Source organism: Talpa europaea, assembly GCF_964194135.1.
Source record: "Talpa europaea genome assembly, chromosome: 8".
Classification (NCBI taxonomy): domain Eukaryota; kingdom Metazoa; phylum Chordata; class Mammalia; order Eulipotyphla; family Talpidae; genus Talpa; species Talpa europaea.
In genome coordinates this window covers 12,568,468-12,589,172 of record NC_140075.1, presented here as the reverse complement: position 1 = coordinate 12,589,172, position 20,705 = coordinate 12,568,468, and the positions used below count along the sequence as shown (strand labels likewise).

The window sequence follows — 20,705 nt, the reverse complement described above, 5'->3', positions numbered from 1 at the left end:
GCAGATACTCAACACCACACTAATGAGAATGGGGACAAGTTCATTCATCAGATTTCCTGAGCAGGAAATAGCCAATAACTGGGGGATGTCACAGAAGAACTGGTGGACCACGTTGGACCCACAGTAGGACAAAGAGAAGGTGCCAGCTGTGTGCATCAAAGTCAATAGATTCCCACCCATCCAGGACACAGCTGTCAGCTGCACACACCTGTCCCTGCTCATGATATCGTCATAGTACAGGGGGTGGCAGATGACAGCATAGTGGTCAAGGCTTATCACTGTAAGCAAGGTCAGCTCTACACCTGCTGACAAATCCAGCATAAAGACCTGGACGACATTTCAAGTGCAATTCCTACTTGACTTTTGAATAGAAGAATGAATTTCTCTTGGAGGATGTTGCCCCATTAGGAATCGTGATGGTTGGGGGGCCCCACAATCTGTCTCCCCTCCCCTCCCCTCCACAAGGCGGGGTCCTCAGTGGAGACACACACAGGGGCTTTGGGTACCGAGTGCCCAGAACTGGGGTCCCGTGACTGTGTACTCCCAAGGACAAACCCCTTTACAACTGCTTGATTTCCCTTAAATGTTGGAGATGACTGAGTTCTATCTAGAACATTCTTTCACATACCAGCCATAATATTAAAAAAAAAAATAAGACTCATATATTGAATGTCATACAGATATGAGTTTTCACAAATGGCTGCATTACTTCTGGAAATATATTTTTTAAATATTTATTTATTTATTTATTTACGCAAGCACTGGGTACAATTAGCAGTGCAGGAGGGTGAGAGAATTCACTAGAGCCAGAGCAGGGAGCAGACCATGCCCACTGAAGAAATACACTGCTAGGGGAGCAGCAGGCACAGCAGGAGAGGTCTGAGCGCCATGTGGGACCCTCGCCAGTGACCGGGGATCAAACAAGCACTGCAGAGACTGCGGGCAGCTTCTCAACCCAGTGCTCAACCGTTGCGCCACCAGGGAAGCCCAGGAAATATATTTTTGAAGAATAGAAAAATGTTAAAATTTGTCAAAGGTAATCTGAAATGAAAAGTCTTATTTTACTTTAAAATAGTGATGGTGACAGTTAGAGGGAAAATCTAAATACGTGCTGGGTTCATGAATGTAGATGGTGTAATTAATTTAGGAAAACAATGATATCTCCCATGCTGGTGTACTGGTGCTTCATCAGTCTCCCCAAAGCTGACTTCATGGCTTGGTTCCTCAGACTGTATATGACGGGGTTAAAGGTGGGGGGCACCATCATGTAGAACATAGAAATGACCACGTCAGACATGGACTGGGTCCCTGAGGTCGGCTTCAGATAAGCAAAGCTTCCAGCGGAGAGAAACAGCACCACAACCAGCAGGTGGGGAAGGCAGGTGGAGTAGACTTTGGCCTTCCCTTCTGTGGATGGGATCTTCCTGACGGCAGAGAAGATGCGCACATAGGAAATGAGGATGAAAATGAAACAGCTGATACTCCAGACCACACTAATGAGAATGGGGACAAGTTTGTTCATTAAATTTCCTGAGGAAATAGCCAATGACTGGGGGACATCACAGAAGAACTGGTGGACCACCACGCTGGACCCACAGTATGACAAGGAGAAGGTGCCAGCTCTGTGCATTACAGCACAGAGACCCCAACCCAGCCTGAACACAGCTGTCAGCTGCACACACCTGTCCCTGCTCATGATGACCTCATAATGCAGAGGGTGGAAGATGGCAGCATAGCAGTCGAGGGTAATCACCGTGAGCAAGTGAAGCTCCACAGTTGCTGAAATAACCAGCACAAAGACCTGGATGACACAGCCCAGGATGGAGATGGAGCTGCTGTGCCTCAGAGAGTTGGCAATGGACTTGGGGACCGTGGTTGTGATGAGGCAGAGGTCCATGAAGGACAGACTCCTCAGGAAGAAGTACGTGGGGGTGTGGAGGTGCCGGTCCAGGGTGGTGATGAGGACGATGAGCCCGTTCCCCAGCAGGGCACACAGGTAGACCAGGGAGAAGAGCAGCGGGTGCAGGAAGCCCATGGTCCCCTGGGTGGGGAACCCCTGGAGGACAAATTCTGTCATGGCTGTGAGATTGATCACCCCTGGAGCTATCATCTGTGTAAACAAAGAGGAATAAAATGCCTCCGTCCAGGCTCCCCATGTTGGACCTAAGTGTGTGTGTCTATGTGATAACCTCACCATCCATTCACCATCATTGTTCCTTCCATCCCTTGAGCCTCAGCACCTTTCATCGCCCGAGTGGTGCTCTGCAGAGCTATGCACTGTTTCATGGGCAATGTAGTCCGTGAAAGGCACTGAAGGCTATGAAGTTTCAGCCCACCCCATCAGAACATTAGCATAGCCTTCCCAGTTCTTTCAATAAAACAACAGGACGCGACCAGCACTGCTACATTGTGCCCCGATCTTGCTGTCCCATCTCCTCTCCCATCTTCAAACAGCTGAGGTCAGCACAATGTCCAAGAAGCTAAACTGTCAACAAGCCTTAGGGACCGTGAGATATCACAGGACCTCCTCGTTCTCTCCCCCAAATCTTCCATTTACTGTATCTTCAAAGCACTCAATTTAGAGAAACTCTAACATCCAAAATTTCAAGAGAGATTTATGAAGCTGTGTCTTCCTCATTTGCAGCACACAGCCTCTCCTGAAATGACTTGTCTAAATGTCCAGATCCCTGTAATGCTTCTCTGGGCACTGGAGTCCCTACAATTCCACACTCCCTGAGCTGAGATTGCTGGAGCCCTGCGCACTATGTAATTCACTTTGTTATTTTGCCATTCAAACAACCTTCCTCCCATCTCTGATGCCTCAAAAAACTTTTTCCTGCAGAGTCTCCTCCTGGGGCACATCCACACATCCCTCCTGCAGGATGGGCTTGTCCACCCTGGGCCCCTCCCAGCCCCTCTGTACCCCCCCCCCCAGACTCATGCACATCTGTGCAGGGAGGAGGCTGCTCCGGGGCTGAGCCATACAGTCTGTGCGTGTGGCTGTCCCTGCCAGTCCCAGGGCCCCAGGTCCCCTGTGTGCAGGTTCTGTCAGTATCGCCCACACGTAAGTGAGGGAGGTGTTAATCTTGTGCTATGTGACATTCCTGCTCTCTCTTTACGGTTTGACCCTCGAATGTTGTGCTCGAGCTCTCTGCTCGATGGATCGTGGGGAGTGACAGAAGGTGCTGGTGGGTAGATCAGGGAAGCTGTGACATGAAATGTTATAATTATTACAGGACCCAATGGGTCACATTGTATTGAAACAACAAAACAACGTGGGATGAATTCCAGTCATAGATGTAAAAGTCTTGAAAGACTTAAATCTTGTTTGCAGTGATGACATGAGACGGGGTGCATCTCTGTCGGGCATTATGGCCTACAAGACAACAGCAGCCCTGTTGACAGAGCCAGATGCATGTCCACCGGTGGTCAGATACCACTGCTGACCACCATGTCCAGCGAGAGCTAAACTGAGCAGGAAATGGCCCCTCAGAGAGCCCGTGGGCTTCACCCTGACTCACGTGTATGTCATTACTGTTTCGGGTGTGGAAAGTGTAACACCAGCGTTTTCAGTCCTCAGCATTATTGTTTTATCTCGAGTGTCCTTTCATTCCTTACTCTCTCCTCAGGAGTTATGACTTCCCTTGTTATTGGACACACTTTAGCCTCAGTGTGCTCGATGTGGTGTGCAGTCCTGACAGTCACACAACTCAGCAGTTGTCGTAAGTACACTAAATGAGGTCACAAAGCGTTTAAGTTCTCCATCAGTGTTACAGTCTCAATTAAAGGGGAAAAATCCATTGAAATTCATCCTAGAATAATTTGGTGTTAAATAGAGCAATTTGTGCATCAGAGAACAACAATATCCCTTTAGATATTTTAGTTCAATTATTTGTAAAATGAATGAATTAATACAGTTTTTCTCATTCAAAATGATTAAGAAATATTAACTTAAATTTTTAATCTTTTCATCACTGAGGTAACATTGCTTTAGTCAGTGCACACAACCTACTGTGTAGCTGCACTGCCGCGGTGTCTCCACACCCACCACCCCAGCACCACAGGCCTCACCCGCCTTGGCCGCTTCCCGGTCCCCTGCACCTGTGGTCCTGCTGGGCACCTTGGTGACTCAGTCAGCTCCATGTTTGGCTCTGTGCCACCCCAGAGGGCCTCTGGGTCTCTTCAACTCTGGCTTCCATGACTTAGCACCATCCCCTTAACCCAAGTGACTTTCCCGGACACACGCCAGCACAGCCCCCGCAGCCTGTGAGGAAAGTCCACTTGTCCTGTGGAGTTGGTGTCTCTTGGAATCTTTGCAGCACAGGATACAATGTTAGACTCCCAGCATGGTAACTGTGTAGATTCCTCAGAAATCTCCGAATATTTAAGCCTTTGGCCGCTGGGACAAGTAAGTAGATAGGACCAGGGTCCTGAGGAGCTGTTGTCTGTCCTGTGGTCTCCATGAGCTTGTTGTCCGGGGGCTCCAGCCACCAGGGCCCTTATTCCAGAGGGACAAGTGCATATATTTTTTCTGTTGTTCACTGTCTTAATTGGTGTCGTCCTGTAACACATCCCAGTGAGCAATTAGGGCACTGAGGGTGCCTGAGGCGCCTTCTTAGTTTTTACCCCTGTGTGGCTAGGACCGTGGTTCCTCCTCAGCCCCCATCACCTCCCCTGACCACTTCGTGGGATGGGGGTGGCCCTGTCGTCAGAGCCAAGATGAGCCCCATCCACAGAGAGCTGGAAAGTCAATGCCACCCCCTGTGTGCCCTCCTGGGCCTGGCAGGTGGGGAAAGGCAGTGTGGAGGCAGGAGGGGGAGGGAGGAAAACCAGGACGAAATTCCCACAGGGGCGAGAAGGGGAAGCACCTGGGTCTTCTCACACATGAATTTATTTATTCATGTCTTTAAGAAATGCTTTTATTTAAAAACATCATTTATTCTTAGCGCCTGTAACTCTTGTCATTACATTTGAACTGTTGCCGTATGTAAGGAAGCTAGTGTTTATCTTCCACTGCAGGTCAGTCCCGAGGCAGCGCTGTGCGGCATGTAATTGGTGTGGTTTGTGACTCGGCTCCAACACAGCAGAGTGGGGGGACCCTCTCCCGGCTGTGGGTCTCCCCAGAGTCCTCACGACCCCACTAGGCTAGGAGCAGACAGCAGGGGTTACGGGCAGAGGACACAGGGGATAGATGGTCCCCACGCGCTGTCCCCCATGTCCACAAAGTCCGCCAGGCCAAGCCCACAGCTGCCCAATGAGATGGTGCCATGGGAGAGGCAGAGCCAGAGGCCTGGGTTGGGCAGGTTTGGGGACTCATCATGGCTTGTGGGTGCACATGGGCACTGCTCCTGAGGCCCTGTAGCAGCCCTGGCTCCTGGAACTTCCGATGGCCTGTACACCCCCTTCTGGGCCCTCCCATCCAGAGGCCACGTGCCACTCAGTGGCTCCTGACAAGGTGTGCACCTGTGCCCATGGGGCCTAGGGTCGGCCTGTCCCTGATAGACCACCGTGGGATGCAGGTGTCTACTGCAGCCCTGTGTCTACTGCGGGCGGTGGGCAGCTCTGCTGTGTCTGTGAACCGAGGCCGGACCCAACACCTGTGTCCCAGACCTGCCATGGCCTTTCTCTCCTTTCCCTGAAACCCCTACCAGCAGCGCCAGAGTCCCCAGGACCAGCTCCCAGGGTACTGCCTGGGCTACTCAGTGGGGCCCAGAGCTGTTGGGGAAGCCAAGCCAAGCCATGGTCACTCGTCCGGGTCTGACGATGTCCCTGGGATTTGGGCAAAGGACAGTTAGTGCTTGGCCTGAACAGCATACCCGGGACACCTACCCCCCAGCTTGGGTGGACCCAGCTGCCTGTGGGAGGGTCAGCACTCCCCTGTAGGACCCTGGGTTTTTGGGTAAAAAGTTCAGTGTCCTCGGCCCAGCAGAGAGTTCCCAACAGACCAGGGAACTGAGGGGTTGCATGGAACAGCCCTGAGACCTGGTAGATGGGGATCCCGTGATAGTCACTAGCAGGGCCAGCCCATCTACAGCTGCAAAGGCTGGTGGTAATTCTGAGGATACAGGGTGTTCCCCTTAACACCCACGTGGGCTCCAGGCCACAAAGACCTGGGGTCCCACCTCAGGAAGCCCTGAGTTCAGAGACTAAACCTGCCTCAACTTCCTCCTCCACAGACACCAGCCTCTGCTCCCAACTCCTGCAGGAGGATAACAAGTAAATCCACTTTTTCTACTTACACCACCATCCCCGGTGAGGCCTCCTCAGCCTCCCTGGTTCCCCTCAGTTTCTGTCAACCATGTAATGAGAAATTTTAAAATAAGAGTGTCGTAATGAGTCACGACCTCGACTTTCTCATTATTCCTTGGTGAGTCTCCCCTTCATCAGTCTCCCCATAGCTGGCATCATGGCTTGGTTCCTCAGACTGTATATGATGGGATTAAAAGTGGGGGCACCACCGTGTAGAACATAGGAATGACCAGGTCAGACATGGACGGGGTCCATGAGGTCGGCTTCAGATAAGCAAAGCATCCAGCAGAGACAAACAGCACCACAACCATCAGGTGGGGAAGGCAGGTGGAGTAGACTTTGGCCTTCTCTTCTGTGGATAGGATCTTCCTGACAGCAGAGAAGATGTGGACATAGGAAATGATGATGAAAATAAAATAGCAGGTGCTCAACACCACACCAATGAGAATGCGGACAAGTTCATTCAATAAATTTTCTGAGCAGGAAATAGCCAATAACTGGGAATGTCACAGAAGAAATGGTGGACCACGCTGGACCCACAGAAGGACAAGGAGAAGGTTCCAGCTGTGTTCATCGCAGCCAATAGACAGACATCCAGCCAGGACACAGCTGTCAGCTGCACACACCTGTCCCTGCTCATGATGATGTCATAGTGCAGGGGGAGGCAGATGGCAGCATAGCTGTCAAGGCTCATCACCGTGAGCAGGATAAGCTCTGTAACTGCTGGCATAAGCATCATAAAGACCTGGAGGACACATCCTGGGAACGAGATGGAGCTGCTGTGCCTCAGAGAGTTGGCAATGGACTTGGGAACCGTGGCTGAGATGAGGCAGACATCCATGGACAGACTCCTCAGGAAGAAGTACATGGGGGTGTGGAGGTGCCGGTCCAGGGTAGTGATGAGGACAATGAGCCCGTTCCCCAGCATGGAGACCAGGTAGAAGAGTAGACCAGGGAGAAGAGCAGCAGGTGCAAGAAGCCCACGGTCCCGTGGGTTAGGAACCCCAGGAGGACGAACTCTGTCATGGCCGTGAGATTGATCACCACTGGCACCATCACTATATAAAAATGTGGGGAGGAAGAAATCAGTGCTGTCCAGTCTCCCCAGACTGAGCATAACTGGATGCCTTGTACACCAATCACAGCAGCTTCTCACCACCCACACCCCTGAGTCTCATCCCTAGCTGGTCTCTGAGTAGTGTTTTCCTGTCAAGAACTGCATTTTCACTCTGGATGTGCCCTGTTGCCTCGTCCAAGCTTTCATATGAAAGACACAAAGATTTGGAATTTCAACTTACACTAACAAGACCTGAAGAACCCTCCTATATTTTCCAATAAACGGAATGCCCAGTGGACCAGGCCCGCCTGTTTCTGTCCCGTCCCCCCAGGCCCTGCCAAGCCAACCCATGCGCCTACTGTCTGGGAATCCAACGTCAGCAAGGCCTGGAGAGCAGCACCCTGTGCCAGAATCTGTTCTACCCACCGCATGAGACACCACAACACCACCTGCTGTCTGCAAAACCCACACGCAGGGGGCTCTACTCTCTGGGCTTTTACTAGGAGATTAAGGAGACACTGACCTGGCTGTGCCCATCTCATTCACAGAATCAATATTCACCACAACATGAAAGGTCTCAACTCATCAGGCATTGCCTCCATGCTCCTGAATTTCCATTCAAATCAAATATGTCATTGATTTACTAGAGACTGGGAAGGACAGTGTTAGTGTTTTATATTTAGCCTTATTTGTTCGGTTTCATTGAGTTTAATGTCTTGTCATTAATTCTTGTGATTTCACTTAGAATTTAACGCAAAGTCCCGTAGTGTGCTCAGTGTGCTGAACACATAGTGGGCAGCTCTGGAACCAGATATTTGTCATATGTATGCAGTAAAGAGACAAATCTATTAAAATCACAATCAGAGATACACCTTTAATTAAAGAGAAAAAAACTGTTTTCTCCACTGAAACTGCTCCCGACAGTTGATTGTGAAAACTGCACAATTTCTGCACCAGGCAATAAAAATACCCCTTTAGCTATTACTACTTTTATTGTGAAATGTTTTATTGTGAATTACTACTATTGTGAAATGAACAATTTCAACTTTGTTCTCAAATCTAGAATTTTATAATCTATGGATTTTTTGAAACTGTGGTCTTTTCATCGCTGAGGTAACATTGCATGATGGGGTGCATACGACCTAGGGTGTAGTCCCCGGCCGCAGCGTCTCCACACCCACCACCCCAGCACCACAAGGCCTCACCCTCCTCGGCCACTGCCTGGTCCCCTGTGGCTGTGGACCTGCCAGGCACCTTGGTGACTCAGTCAGCTCCACGTTTGGCTCTGGGCCGCCCTGGAGGGCCTCTGGGTCTCTTCTAACTCTAGCTTCCCTGACTTAGCACCGTCCCCCTAACCCAGCTGACTTCCCTGGACACACGCCAGCACAACCTCCACAGCCTGGGGAGGAAAGTTGTCTTTTAAATTTTGCTTCCTGCGAAGCCAGCAAGTGGCGCGCACAGAGGAGATGCCAGATCCCAGCTGTGCGGCCATGACACCAGCTCTGGGGCCTCAGAAAACTCAGGACAGGCAGGAGTCTGACTCCAGGACAGGGGACTTGAGGAGCTTTGACCTTCCTGCTGGTCCCCCGGGTGCTCTCTGTCCTCGATTCCGACCCAGGCTCATCCCTGGGGAGGAGGGCTGTGCTCTCTCCCCAGTCATCGGCTTAATTGGCCTCAACCTAAAATAACCGCCACTGAGCAATTAGGGCACTGAGTGTGCCAGAGGTGATTTCCTTAGTTATTACCCAGGGAGGACAGGACCTGGTCCCCTCTCAGACCCCATCCCCTCTTCTGACCCCGCGGAGATTTGGTGTGGCCCTGTGGTCAGAGCCACGGATGAGTCACATCTACAGGGAGCTGGAAAATCACCTTCACCCACTGTGCACCCTCCTGGGCCTGGCAGGTGGGGGATGGGCGTGTGGAGGTGGGAGGGGGAGGGAGGGAGGGAGGGATGGAGGGAAACCAAGCAATCCCCAGGAGCGAGACGGGGAAGCACCTGGATCATCTGTCATGGGAATTTGTTCGTGTCTCTCGGAACTATTTTATTTAAAAATGTCATTTACTCTCAGCACCTGTAACTCTGTCATTACACTGGAACTGCTGTCATGTGTGAGGGAAGCTTGTGTTTACCTTCCAACGTTGGTCAGTCCCGAGGAGGCACTGTCGGCGTGTCCGTAGGGTGGTTTATGACTCAGCCCTGACACAGCAGAGTAGGGGGCCCTTTCCCAGCTGTGGGTTCCCCCTGTATGTTCAGGAGCCCCACCAAGCCAGGCGGAGACAGTGGGGGGTACTGGAGGAGGACACGGGGATGGACGGTCCCAGGCCCACGTGCTGTACCCTTTCACCCCAGGTCCGCAGCGACCACCAGGCCAAGCCCACAGCAGCCCAGCAAAAATGGCACCACCCTGAAGGTGGGGGAGCTGGAGACCTGGGTGGGTGGGGTTGGGGGGGCCATCCTTGTATGGGGGTGCTCGTGGTCGCCTCTCCTGAGGCCCCGCAGCAGCCCCGGTTCCTGGACACCCCAAGGCCTGTCCACCCCTTCCAAGTCTGCCAGCCCTGAGACCACATGCCACCAGAAGATCCCAAGGGATGTGCGCCCACGCCTGTGGGGTCTGGGGTCGGCCTGGCCCCTCAAGACCAGTGCAGAATGCTGCATCCAGCCCAGCCCTGCGTCCACTGTGGCCGGTGGGCAGCTCTGCTGTGTTTGTGAGACCAATGCTGGGGTCACCTGACCCCGTCCACACCTGCCCGGGCCTTTCTCTCCTTTCCCTGAAACCCCAGCCAGTGACACAGAGTCCCCAGGACCAGCTCCCCGGGGGACATGCACTCCGGGCAGCAGAGAACAGGCATGTGAGCAGGGGAAAACTTGAAAAGTCTTGGGGAACAACCTCCTGAGGGCTCTGAGAAAGGAGGGGAGGGCTCAGAGGACAGAGGGGGGCCCTGGTGACCCTGTGACACATACCACCTGTGAGCGTGGCTTAAGGACACGGGCGTGCACTTGTACATGGTCTGTGTGGCTGAAGGAAAGAATGGCGAACTTTACTTGCTGGTGTAACGGCCCTTCATCAGTCTCCACACAGCCAACTTCATGGCTTGGTTACTCAGACTGTATATGATGGTATTAAAGGTGGGGGGCACCATCGTGTAGAACATAGAAATGACCAGGTCAGACATGGACGGGGTCTCTGAGGTCGGCTTCAGATAAGCAAAGAATCCAGTGGAGAGAAACAGCACCACAACCAGCAGGTGGGGGAGGCAGGTGGAGTAGTCTTTGGCCTTCCCTTCTGTGGATGGGATCTTCCTGATAGCAGAGAAGATGTGGACATAGGAAATGACAATGAAAATAAAACAACACATATCCAATGTCACATTAATAAGAAGGGGGACAAGTTTGTGGATTAAATTTCCTGAGAAGGAAATAACCAATAACTGGGGGATGTCACAGAAGAACTGGTGGACCACGTTGGACCCACAGTAGGACAAGGAGAAGGTACCTGCTTTGAGCATCACATAGATGATGTCTCCAGCCAGGACACAGCTGTCAGCTACACACACCTGTCCCTGCTCATGATGAGGTCATAGTCCAGGGGATGGCAGATGGCAGCATAGCGGTCAAGGCTCATTGCTGTGAGTAGGTAAAACTCTGTAGTTGCTGACATAACCATCATAAATACCTGGAGGACACAGCCGGGGAACAAGATGGAGCTGCTGTGCCTCAGAGAGTTGGCAATGGACTTGGGGACCGTGGCTGAGATGAGGCAGATGCCAGAGAAGGACAGACTCCTCAGGAAGAAGTACATGGGGGTGTGGAGGTGCCAGTCAAGGGTGGTGATGAGGATGATGAGCCATTTCCCCAGTAAGGCGCACAGGTAGACCAGGGAGAAGAGCAGTGGGTGCAAGAAGTCCATGGTCCTCTGTGTGGGGATCCCCAGGAGGATGAATTCTGTCATGACCGTAAGATTGGCCACCCAATCTGTACTGAGAAAGGAGAAGGAAAGAAAATGTCAAAATCTTCCAAGGTGGAATATATGGGTTATCATATTGGGTAATAATTCATTCTACTTTCTACATAATTACTCCTTCTAGCTCCAGTTGAGTCAAAAATCATCATCTGCATAGACTTCATTATTCAGTCCATATATTTCCACTCATGTGAATGTGCCATTATTATATTTTCTAATAAGTCCTGAAAACTTAAGAAAACTGAAAAATTTCAACTTTCCCCTACAAAATATGAAAAACTGAAAATCTCATATCTGTCAACAAACTCAACTGAAAACACCCCTCTTTACAACACTAGTCCCTCTGCTCCTACTTCCTGTCTGGACACGGGGCAGCCCTGCCCTCTCTCCTCCTCCCCAATCTCATCCTCTCCTCCCTCTGTGGGGTGGCGGAGGGGCAGGACCTGGGGAGGCAGGATCTTTAGGAGAATGTGCTGATATAAAATAACTAAGAGTTCTGAGCAACAATTCAACTTTTATAATGAAAACAGGAGATTAAACTGGAACCTGCTGTAACCTATGTAAAAAGTTTTCCAGTGATTTAGATACATAATACTGACATTTAGTTTTTATTTATATCTGTTGTTGTTTTCAGTTAAAATAAAATAAAATCAGGTCCAAAATAGATATCTACATGTGTATATCAACATAGATCATGGGAAAAGGACATGCATTTCTGTCCAATTCACTTAATTTTTATAATATTTTGTGATGAATATGTGTGGCTTTACATTCTATACCATTGTATTATTTTAAATTTCTCTTGGGTTTCTTCTTCACTGCTTCCAAAATGTGTCCATTAAGTGTGATTTCATTTAACATTTATATAGTTTCAACTCAGAAAGAGTAGAATGTACTTAAATAATGTTTTTATACTATAGTTACTGTAGAGACCATAAATCAAAATGTTATAAAATGATAAATGCAGTGAAGATCATAATATGTGAAACACCATAAAGTAAAAAGTGTATTTTCTCTGTTAGAAACTCATCCCAGAACAACAAGACTTTCTGAAACTGAACTATTTGTCTGCGTTTATAATTCATTTGTTTTCATTTATAAGATAAATATTTTAACTACAGTGCTTTTTTAAGATTTATTTATTTATTTTATTTATTTATTTATTTATTTATTTAGACATACAAGCACTGGGTACAGTCTGAAGCACGGGAGGGTGAGAGAATTCACCAGTGCCAGAGCGGGGAGCAGAGCAGGAAGAAGGACCGAAGTACACTGCTGAGGGGAGCAGCGGGCGGCAGGACAGGTCTGCGCGCCATGTGGGACCCTCCTCCGATGGCCGGGGAGCAGCCAGGCATCAAACCAGCAGTGCAGAGGCTGCAGGCAGCTTTGCAACCCAGTGCTCAACCACTGCGCCACCAGGGAGGCCCAACTAAAGTGGTTTTGAAATACAAAATGCATTTTGAAATGATACTGTGTGGTAAAAAATGTTACTTCAATAAAGAAATTAAAGTCACTATTTGAAGAAAACAATAACATAAGTATTTCATGTTGAATACTAACACTTTGACGTGTGGGGTTACATGAAATATGTCAGTAACTTAAAAATTAAAAAATTTGAAAACCTTACATTTTAAAAAAAGTATTTGACCAACACACCCAGTCTGGATTGATGCGCCCACTGACTCAGAAGTTGCTTCCCACAATACTCTCACCCTCACAGAGACAGGAGGAAACGCAACCCTCTCTCGAAGGCCCAGTTCCCAGCTGCCCTTTGCTGTGCTGGACTCTGACATCTAGGGTCCAGGCCTCCAGCTCACTGACTCCTCCGATGGGTTGTAGGGCTCACTGTCTCATCCCCCACTCCTCCCGGGCCCTGGCGTGTCCACAATCCCCTTCCTCTTGGACCTCACCCCAAGGGGACCGGGTGTCCCTCATCCCTGTGGACTTCAGTGGGATTCCCAGTAATGAGCCTCCAGAATCACTGGCCCCATCAGGGATCCCAGGAGACTTTGCATCCAGGACCTGGTTCCCCCTCAGGCCCTATCACCTCCCCTGACCGCCAAGGGGACCCGGGTTTGGCCCCGTCATCAGAACCAGAATGAGCCCCATCCACAGGGAGTTGGAAAGTCACTGTCACACACTGTGCACCCTTCCTGGGGCCCTAGGAGGTGGGTGGGTGACGGGGCAGGTATTAGGGAAAATAAAGGTAGGAAGGAACTAATGAGTCAGGCGAGAGGAGGGAGGGAGACAAGGGCAGGCAAGGAAGAAAAAGTGAATCTGATTTCAATGAAGAGGGAAAGAAAACTACGTCTTGTGAACTGCAGCCAACCCTCTGTGCATCACAGGCGGGGACCCGAGGACAGCATCCCCCCCCACCCCCACGCTGCCACTCTCTGGACCCTGCCAGCTGTGGTCTCCACCACAAGCCATGTTCCCCGCCTTTCCCCTAATGGACAGGTTCTTTGGCACCTGACACTTACTCAAAATTGACCAGGCATCACCCACGGGTTATTTTAAGAGACTCACTGCCCACTTCAGCATCCCTTCAGCTGCTTCTCAACCGCTCAGGACTTCCTGACCTTGGCACCAGTGGTTGGCCTTCTCTGAGTTGGCTTCCTGATGAATCTCCTGCCTGGCTGCAGAGACCTGGCTAGGGCGCCAAGCTCTGCCAGCCCTGGGCTACTGTCACACTGGCCCTGCCCCCATTCTCAGCCATCCCATGGTTGCACTGCTATGCCAGGCTGAGCGCATGGCAACTCCTGCAATAGGCTGCATTAGGCCAGCAAGGCCCAGTGGCCATCCTTGGATCTTCATCTCCTCGGGTCTGCAGATGACCCTCTACCCCCAGGCCCCATAATCATAGTTGTCAACTTCCCAAAGACCCTGCCTCGGCAGGATTTTCTCTTGGAGTCAGTCAGTGTGATCTTTGCCACTGGGTGAGCTCTGTATGACAGGCAAAGGGGCTCATTTTCCCTGTCAAGTCTGCAGCCTCAGTGCTAGTATATGGGTCCTCATCAGGTTGTCTCCTCCTCCCCGCAAGGTCCCAGGTGTTCCACAGCAGCTTGTCCTGCATCTCCCAGGCCTCGTCCACTGCCTGCACTTGGCAGCTCTCCCTGAACATTGGCCACCAGCTGTGCTCCCACAGCTACTCCAACAATGTCTTTGACTCAATTGACAGAGGCCACTCGGTGGGTCTTCTCTCTGTTTGCATAAAATCCTGCCAACTCCGCCACTTGTTTTCCACCCATTTAGCTCAATAAGTCCATTGTTGCTCTCACAGACAAAGGTTAATTTTGTGGCCTTTGGTAGATTTTTCAGGCCTTTAATGCTGACTTACAGGATTGACCAGTTCTTTCCCTCCATTTCTCTGACCATCTCCCTGGCCTCTGGATCTCACAGTGACAACACCCTTACACCCCCTCGCCTGTTGTCACTGGTGTCCCCATTATATATGTGCATGCCCTGGAGCTCTGACCCAGGTGCCCACAATCACAGGCACATGTGCAAGACCACAGGGGCCAGCCATGGAGGTTGATGTCAGGATGCTGAGAATAAGACTAACTTTTCAGTCATTTACCCTACAGGCTAAAACTTTAGTAATTCATATTGAAGGTGCTGACGTACAAGTAGAAAATCATACTAGGATTCAATCTGCTCTTCTCAGGCAAACCATCCTTCCTTCTTCAGGTTGAGATAAGTTATTAAAAGTGTGTTTTTTAGGAAATATTAAATGTGTGTTTTTAGGAAATAAAAGAGAAATCACACCAATTCTCCGTCCTTAACATGTATATGTTGAAGAGATGTTCGAGGAAATAAAAGAAAAATTGCACCTAGTTTCTGTCCTTAGCAGGTATCTGTTAATGAGAGATGTTAGAGGAAATAAAAGAAAAATGTGTGTTTTTAGTGAAAATTGTTACTTTTAATTTTAGATAGAAGAAAAGCAAAGAGAACATATAGAAACTTGAGATTAGTGTTATGCAAGAGGCAGAATTATTACACAAGGAACATTTATTTAAAAAACTTCATAATATTCTTTGGTATTTTAAAGGGGAAAAAAGCATGTCAGACACAGAATCAACACTCGAGGCCTGGTTGGAAGAGGAGGTGACCCAGGGTGGGAGAGCCTCATCCCCTCCGGGACCAGGTTTTCCCAGCAGCCCAGACACTAGCATGAGGACGACTGCCCCGGCTCCCATGACTGGGCTTGGCTCGGTTCTGGATGGTGTCTGCCAAGTGGAAAAGGGGGAGGTGGTCAGGGGCTCCCCACTTAGTCCAGAATCAGGAGTGGGGGCAGCACAGTGACTCAATTCCGAGGGCCCCTCCCCCTCCCAGAGAGACCCCTGAACTGCCCGCTTCTCTGCTGCTCACCCCCTCCAGACTCTGCCCAGCCTCTCCAGCTGTCCTAAATCAGCTGTGGAGCTGCCCTTATCCTGGTGCTTTGAGAAATTCCTCTCCTGAGACATGAGGATACCCCCAGTCGTGGTGCCCAACAGGGCAGCTTAAAATAAAATGATATTGTAACATTTTAGCCCAACTAAAGGGAAATATTTTGCACATTTCTACATTAACAAATGGTGTGCTCTTAAGTGAAATAAGAGTTTAATGAAAATGATGTAAATCAGGAAAAAATATGACTTGTGAATTGTTTTCTGACAAATATGACTGGACTTGATAACATTATCCCAGAAAGAATTTCTGACTAGACAGGAAACCAGCCCCCAGCAGAGCAGTGATGGAGAAGCCCCTCTGCATGCTCAGGCAGGAAGCCCGAGGCTGAGGGGCGTGAGTGACATGCACTGCCCAGTGGTGGCCAGGATTGCGGCTGAGACAGGAGGTGTACCTGGTGCTTCTGCCAGACCTGCAGAAGGACTCACCCGCAGTAGTTCTGACCACTGTAGTCTGTTCCTCATGAGTGGCCCCATCGTTGTCACCTGCAGGTGTTTTCTGTGCAGGGTAAGGGCTGCCCGGTCCCCCAGTCCCACAGTCACGGAGCCCAACCAAGCGCCGGAAGCGGGTCACCGGCAAGGGTGTGGATCATGAGAAGTGACCCAGAATGTTGGGGGCTGTTAACTGATGCAGGACAAGGGACCCCAGAAGCTGACGCATGGACACCATGATAAGACTGAAACCGTGGCCAGGGGAGGGCTTGGTCCCCATCTCAGTGTTGAGTAGCCCCACAGTGAGATGCCTGGGAACCCCCAACCCTGACCTCAGATGCCAGCACATTTCTCATCCCGCCCTCCTTTCCCGGTGTCCTCTGGCCCCACAGCTGCTCCATGTGCTGGTTCCAGGACTAAGAAGGCCGGGCCTATCTCTTTCAACAGTGTCCTGCCCTGTGCAGCCTGCTCCTGGCTCCCATTCACCAGTTTGTTGTCACCGCAACACCCTGGGCTCTCCTTGAGCCAGAGGCACTCCCAGGAGAAGACACCCCATTTTCTCCTGCTCAGCAGGGGGGTGTGGGCGACAGGGTGCAGGGCCGGGTCTGTGCCCTGGGACAGAGAGTCTGTTATGGGCTCAGGGGAAGGTCATGAGGCCAAGGGGCAACTGTGGTGCTGCTCAAGGGGCCAGGGCCAGCTGGATCATCAAAGGAAATACTGTGTCCACAGCTTGTAAATCTACAGCAAGAAATATTTTCATGTTGTGATCCGTCGGGGCATTTGGAGACACAGTGACCTGCTGCAGAGAGAAAGCGTGAGAAAAATCACCCCAGCTCATGTTCTCAGGGTGCGTGAGCAGCCGTGAGACCCCTGGCATTTACAGCACAGAAGTTGCTGGAGAATAAAAATTCTCATCGCTGCCATGCTTTACTTTATAAAAGATCTTTAGAAAACAAAACAAAACAAAAAGCATAGTTCCATTGTAGAAGAAAAGGACTTAAATATTATCTATAGGAACACTGACAAGAAGCCAAGGTGTGAGGGCCTCCTAGTGGTGCAGGGTTAGACACTGCACTATCAAGCTATCGGTAGCCACTGCAGCAGGAGATTGATTCTCTGCCAGGGAGCTACCCACATCGCGCAACAGACCTCTCCTGTCTACCCGCTGCTCCCCCCAGCAGTGGATTTCATTTTTCTCCACACTCTGTCTCTGGGGAATCCTCTTACCCCCCCACCCCTGCACCTTTGGCCCACACCCCAGTTCTTCTGTTTAGAAATAAATTTATCTTAAAGAAAAAGAAGTCCAGCTGTGAGACATCAAATACAATTTTGAAGGCTAAGGGAACCTAAACATAAACACACACAAAAAAAAAAAAAAAAAACAAATGTCTAAAACCTACACATTTTAACTGTATATATGTGGTTCCTCAATAATAATTCACACACATTTTAATTTTATTAAAGTATGTCACACAGTCCAGTCCTGTTATAATCAAATCAGACATCTAGGAATTAATATTCACACCAGTTGTTGCTTTCAATCACAGATTCCTTTTCCCCAAGGACATGTCAATCCTCCCAGCTCCATCAGATTCAAGAGTAGATTCTCCTTGTCTTTTGAACAAAAGCATGAATATCTTTTAGAGTAAGATGCCCCATTAGGAATCATGAGGGGTGGGGGACCCCACTCAGCTGTCTCCCCTCCCCCACACAGGGAACGGGGCCCTCCATAGAGACACACATAGGTTGTGAGGACATAGATCCCAGGACTGGGGGTCCTGTGACTGTGCGTGCCTGAGGACAGACACCGCCCCCCAACTTTACTACTAATTTGTTTCGCTTAAATGTCAGTGATGTGTGAGTTCTAGATCATTCTTTGTACACTATATACATATTTATGACTGAGAGCCACATTAACTTTATGAAAATCACACAGGAAGGAATTTCAGTATTTTAGAAAACAGGAGTTTATGGAAGATTATGAGAATATAAATAGTTGGAAAAGGAAAAATTCTAATGCAAGAAGTCTATGCTTTATAAATGATGACATGTAAGAATTAGAGGGGAAAATCCGAATGAAGAGTTATGATTTTAGATTGTGATATCTCACATCTTGGAGTATTGGCCCTTCATCAGTCTCCCTACAGCTGACTTCATGACTTAGTTCCTCAGACTGTATATAAGGGGGATTAAAGGTGGGGGGCACCATCGTGTAGAACATAGAAATGACCAGGTCAGACATGGACAGAGTCCCTGAGGTTGGCTTCAGATAAGCAAAGCATCCAGTGGAGAGAAACAGCACCACAACCAGCAGGTGGGAAAGTCACATGCAGGAGACCTTGGCCTTATATTCTGTGGATGGGATCTTCCGGACAACAGAGAACATGTGGACACAGGGAGTGACGATAATGGTAAAACAGCCGAATTCTATCACTGCATTAATAAGAATGGGGACAAATTATTTCATTACATTTTCTGAGCAGGAAATAGCTGGTAACTGGGGGATGTCACAGAAGAAGTGGTGGGCCATGTTACACCTTCAGTAGGACAAAGAGAAGGTTCCAGCTGTGAGTATCACAGCCTAGAGACCACCACCCAGCCAGGACACATCTGTCAGCTGCACACACCTGTCCCTGCTCATGATGACGTCATAGTCCAGGAGGTGGCAGATGTCAGCATAGCGGTAGAGACTTATCACTGTGAGCAGGTTCAGCTCTGCACCTGCTGAAATAATCACCATGAAGACCAGGACGACACAGCCTGGGAACGAGATGGAGCTGTTGTGCCTCAGAGAGCTGAGAATGGATTTGGGGACCTTGGCTGAAAGGAGGCAGAGATCCGTGAAGGACAGACGCCTCAGGAAGAAGTACATGGAGGTGTGGAGGAGCTGGTCCAGGGTGGTGATGAGGACGATGAGCCCGTTCCTCAGCAGGGCGCACAGGTAGACCAGGGAGAAGAACAGTCGGTGCAAGAAGCCCATGGACCCCTGGGTGGGGAACCCCAGGAAGATGAATTCTGTCATGGCCGTGAGATTTGGTACCACTGGAGACATCATCTGTGTAAAAAAATAAAGAGGAAGAAAACATTGTCAAATCTACCAGTATTGAACATGAAATGGGTTATCAACATAGGCTAATGGATTCCATCTCTCTACAGGGTAATTACTTCTTCTAGGTCCTACGGAGTCTAATATTCTGATCTGCGTGCACTGCTGTATTCAACCTTTCATTTCCATCTCATTTATCTTTATCATGCTGTCCAACTTGTCTGAAATTTAGTAAAGAACAGAAAATTTCAACTCTCTGTACAAAACATTAACAAATTAAAATCTCATATGTGTCAACAAACTCAACTGACAACAAACTCAACCCCTGCCTACCACCACAGCCCCACTGCTTCTGCCTCCTGCCCTGGCCACAGCATCTCAGCCCAGTACACCTCTCAGAGGCTGTCCAGTGCACAGTCCTAGAGGACCCTTTACCATTCACAGCCCCTCCTCCAACTACAGAGCTTGTCCCTGTTTCTCCAGTAAAACCCTGGTCTGAGGAGGCTCCCATGGTAACAGGTGAGCACAGGGAGATGAGGTGGGGTGTGCTGGTCACAGGGCCCCAGGTCCCCCGAGTGTGAGTTTGTTCCTCACCTCAGGCCCGCGTGTGAGTGGGGACGTCTGGACACAGGGCAGCCCTGCCCTCTTTCCTCCTTCCCAATCTCATCCTCTCCCCTCTCTGTGGGGTGATGGAGGGGCAGGCCCTGGTGAGGAAGTATTTTTAGAAGAATGTAATAATAGAAAATAATTGTAATAGATTAGTGGAAATAATTCCAAATAGTTCTAATAAAAACAAGTTAATAAATCAGGATAAGTGGTGATCCTATGTAGACAACATTTCACTGATTTAAAATAAATATAATTATGATATGTTGATAAATATTCTCTTCCTGGTTCTTTTAAAATCTGTGACTTCTCCATTTGAAAATATGAATAAGAATTCATCACTGATGGAGTTAAAAATTCAAGTTCACTTTGACAATACTCAGATTTCCACACTCATCTTTACTTCAGTGTCCAAGCCACAAACAGTCCACAATGTTTCTGTAAAAGTTTTTTTTTTTTTTAATTTCCACTTGTCTTTTATGTGTCATAATATTTAGGGACAAAACCAAACAACAATCTGAAATGGAATAAGAAGTATTATTTTTAATTTTGTTCTCATTATATCTTTATTACAATTTAAGTTCATTCATTCGTGATTTATTCCTTACTTAATACACTCCCACTTCATGTGGTGAATGCTAAAATTACAGTTATGAACCAATAATTGTCTTATGCCATAAATCAATATTTCTTGATATCATAAATGTATTAAAATGCCATAATCTTTGGAACAATGTAAAGAAAAAAAAATATTTCCCTCATTGAAACATATCCCATATTAATACAGCACTGTGAAATTCAACTTTTTGTCCACCTTTTATTTTAATAGTTTCCTTTATTAATCAGTATTTTAATTATGGTACTTTCTCAAAACTAAAATGAAGCTTGAAGTTTTTGAAAATTTTAAA

The 20,705-nt window shown here is 48.9% G+C and overlaps 1 pseudogene across 1 annotated transcript in view; it reads left to right on the top strand.

The window, feature by feature from the left end:
- The window catches only part of LOC311175159 (olfactory receptor 11L1-like), a 44,801-nt pseudogene extending 28,486 nt beyond the window's left edge, over positions 1-16,315 (top strand). The window contains exons 4-6 of the transcript in view: positions 14,099-14,204; positions 14,309-14,456; positions 16,253-16,315. The product of the transcript in view is annotated as an olfactory receptor 11L1-like (transcript). The remainder of the gene's footprint in view (positions 1-14,098; positions 14,205-14,308; positions 14,457-16,252) is intronic.
- Positions 16,316-20,705: the final 4,390 nt, after the last annotated feature.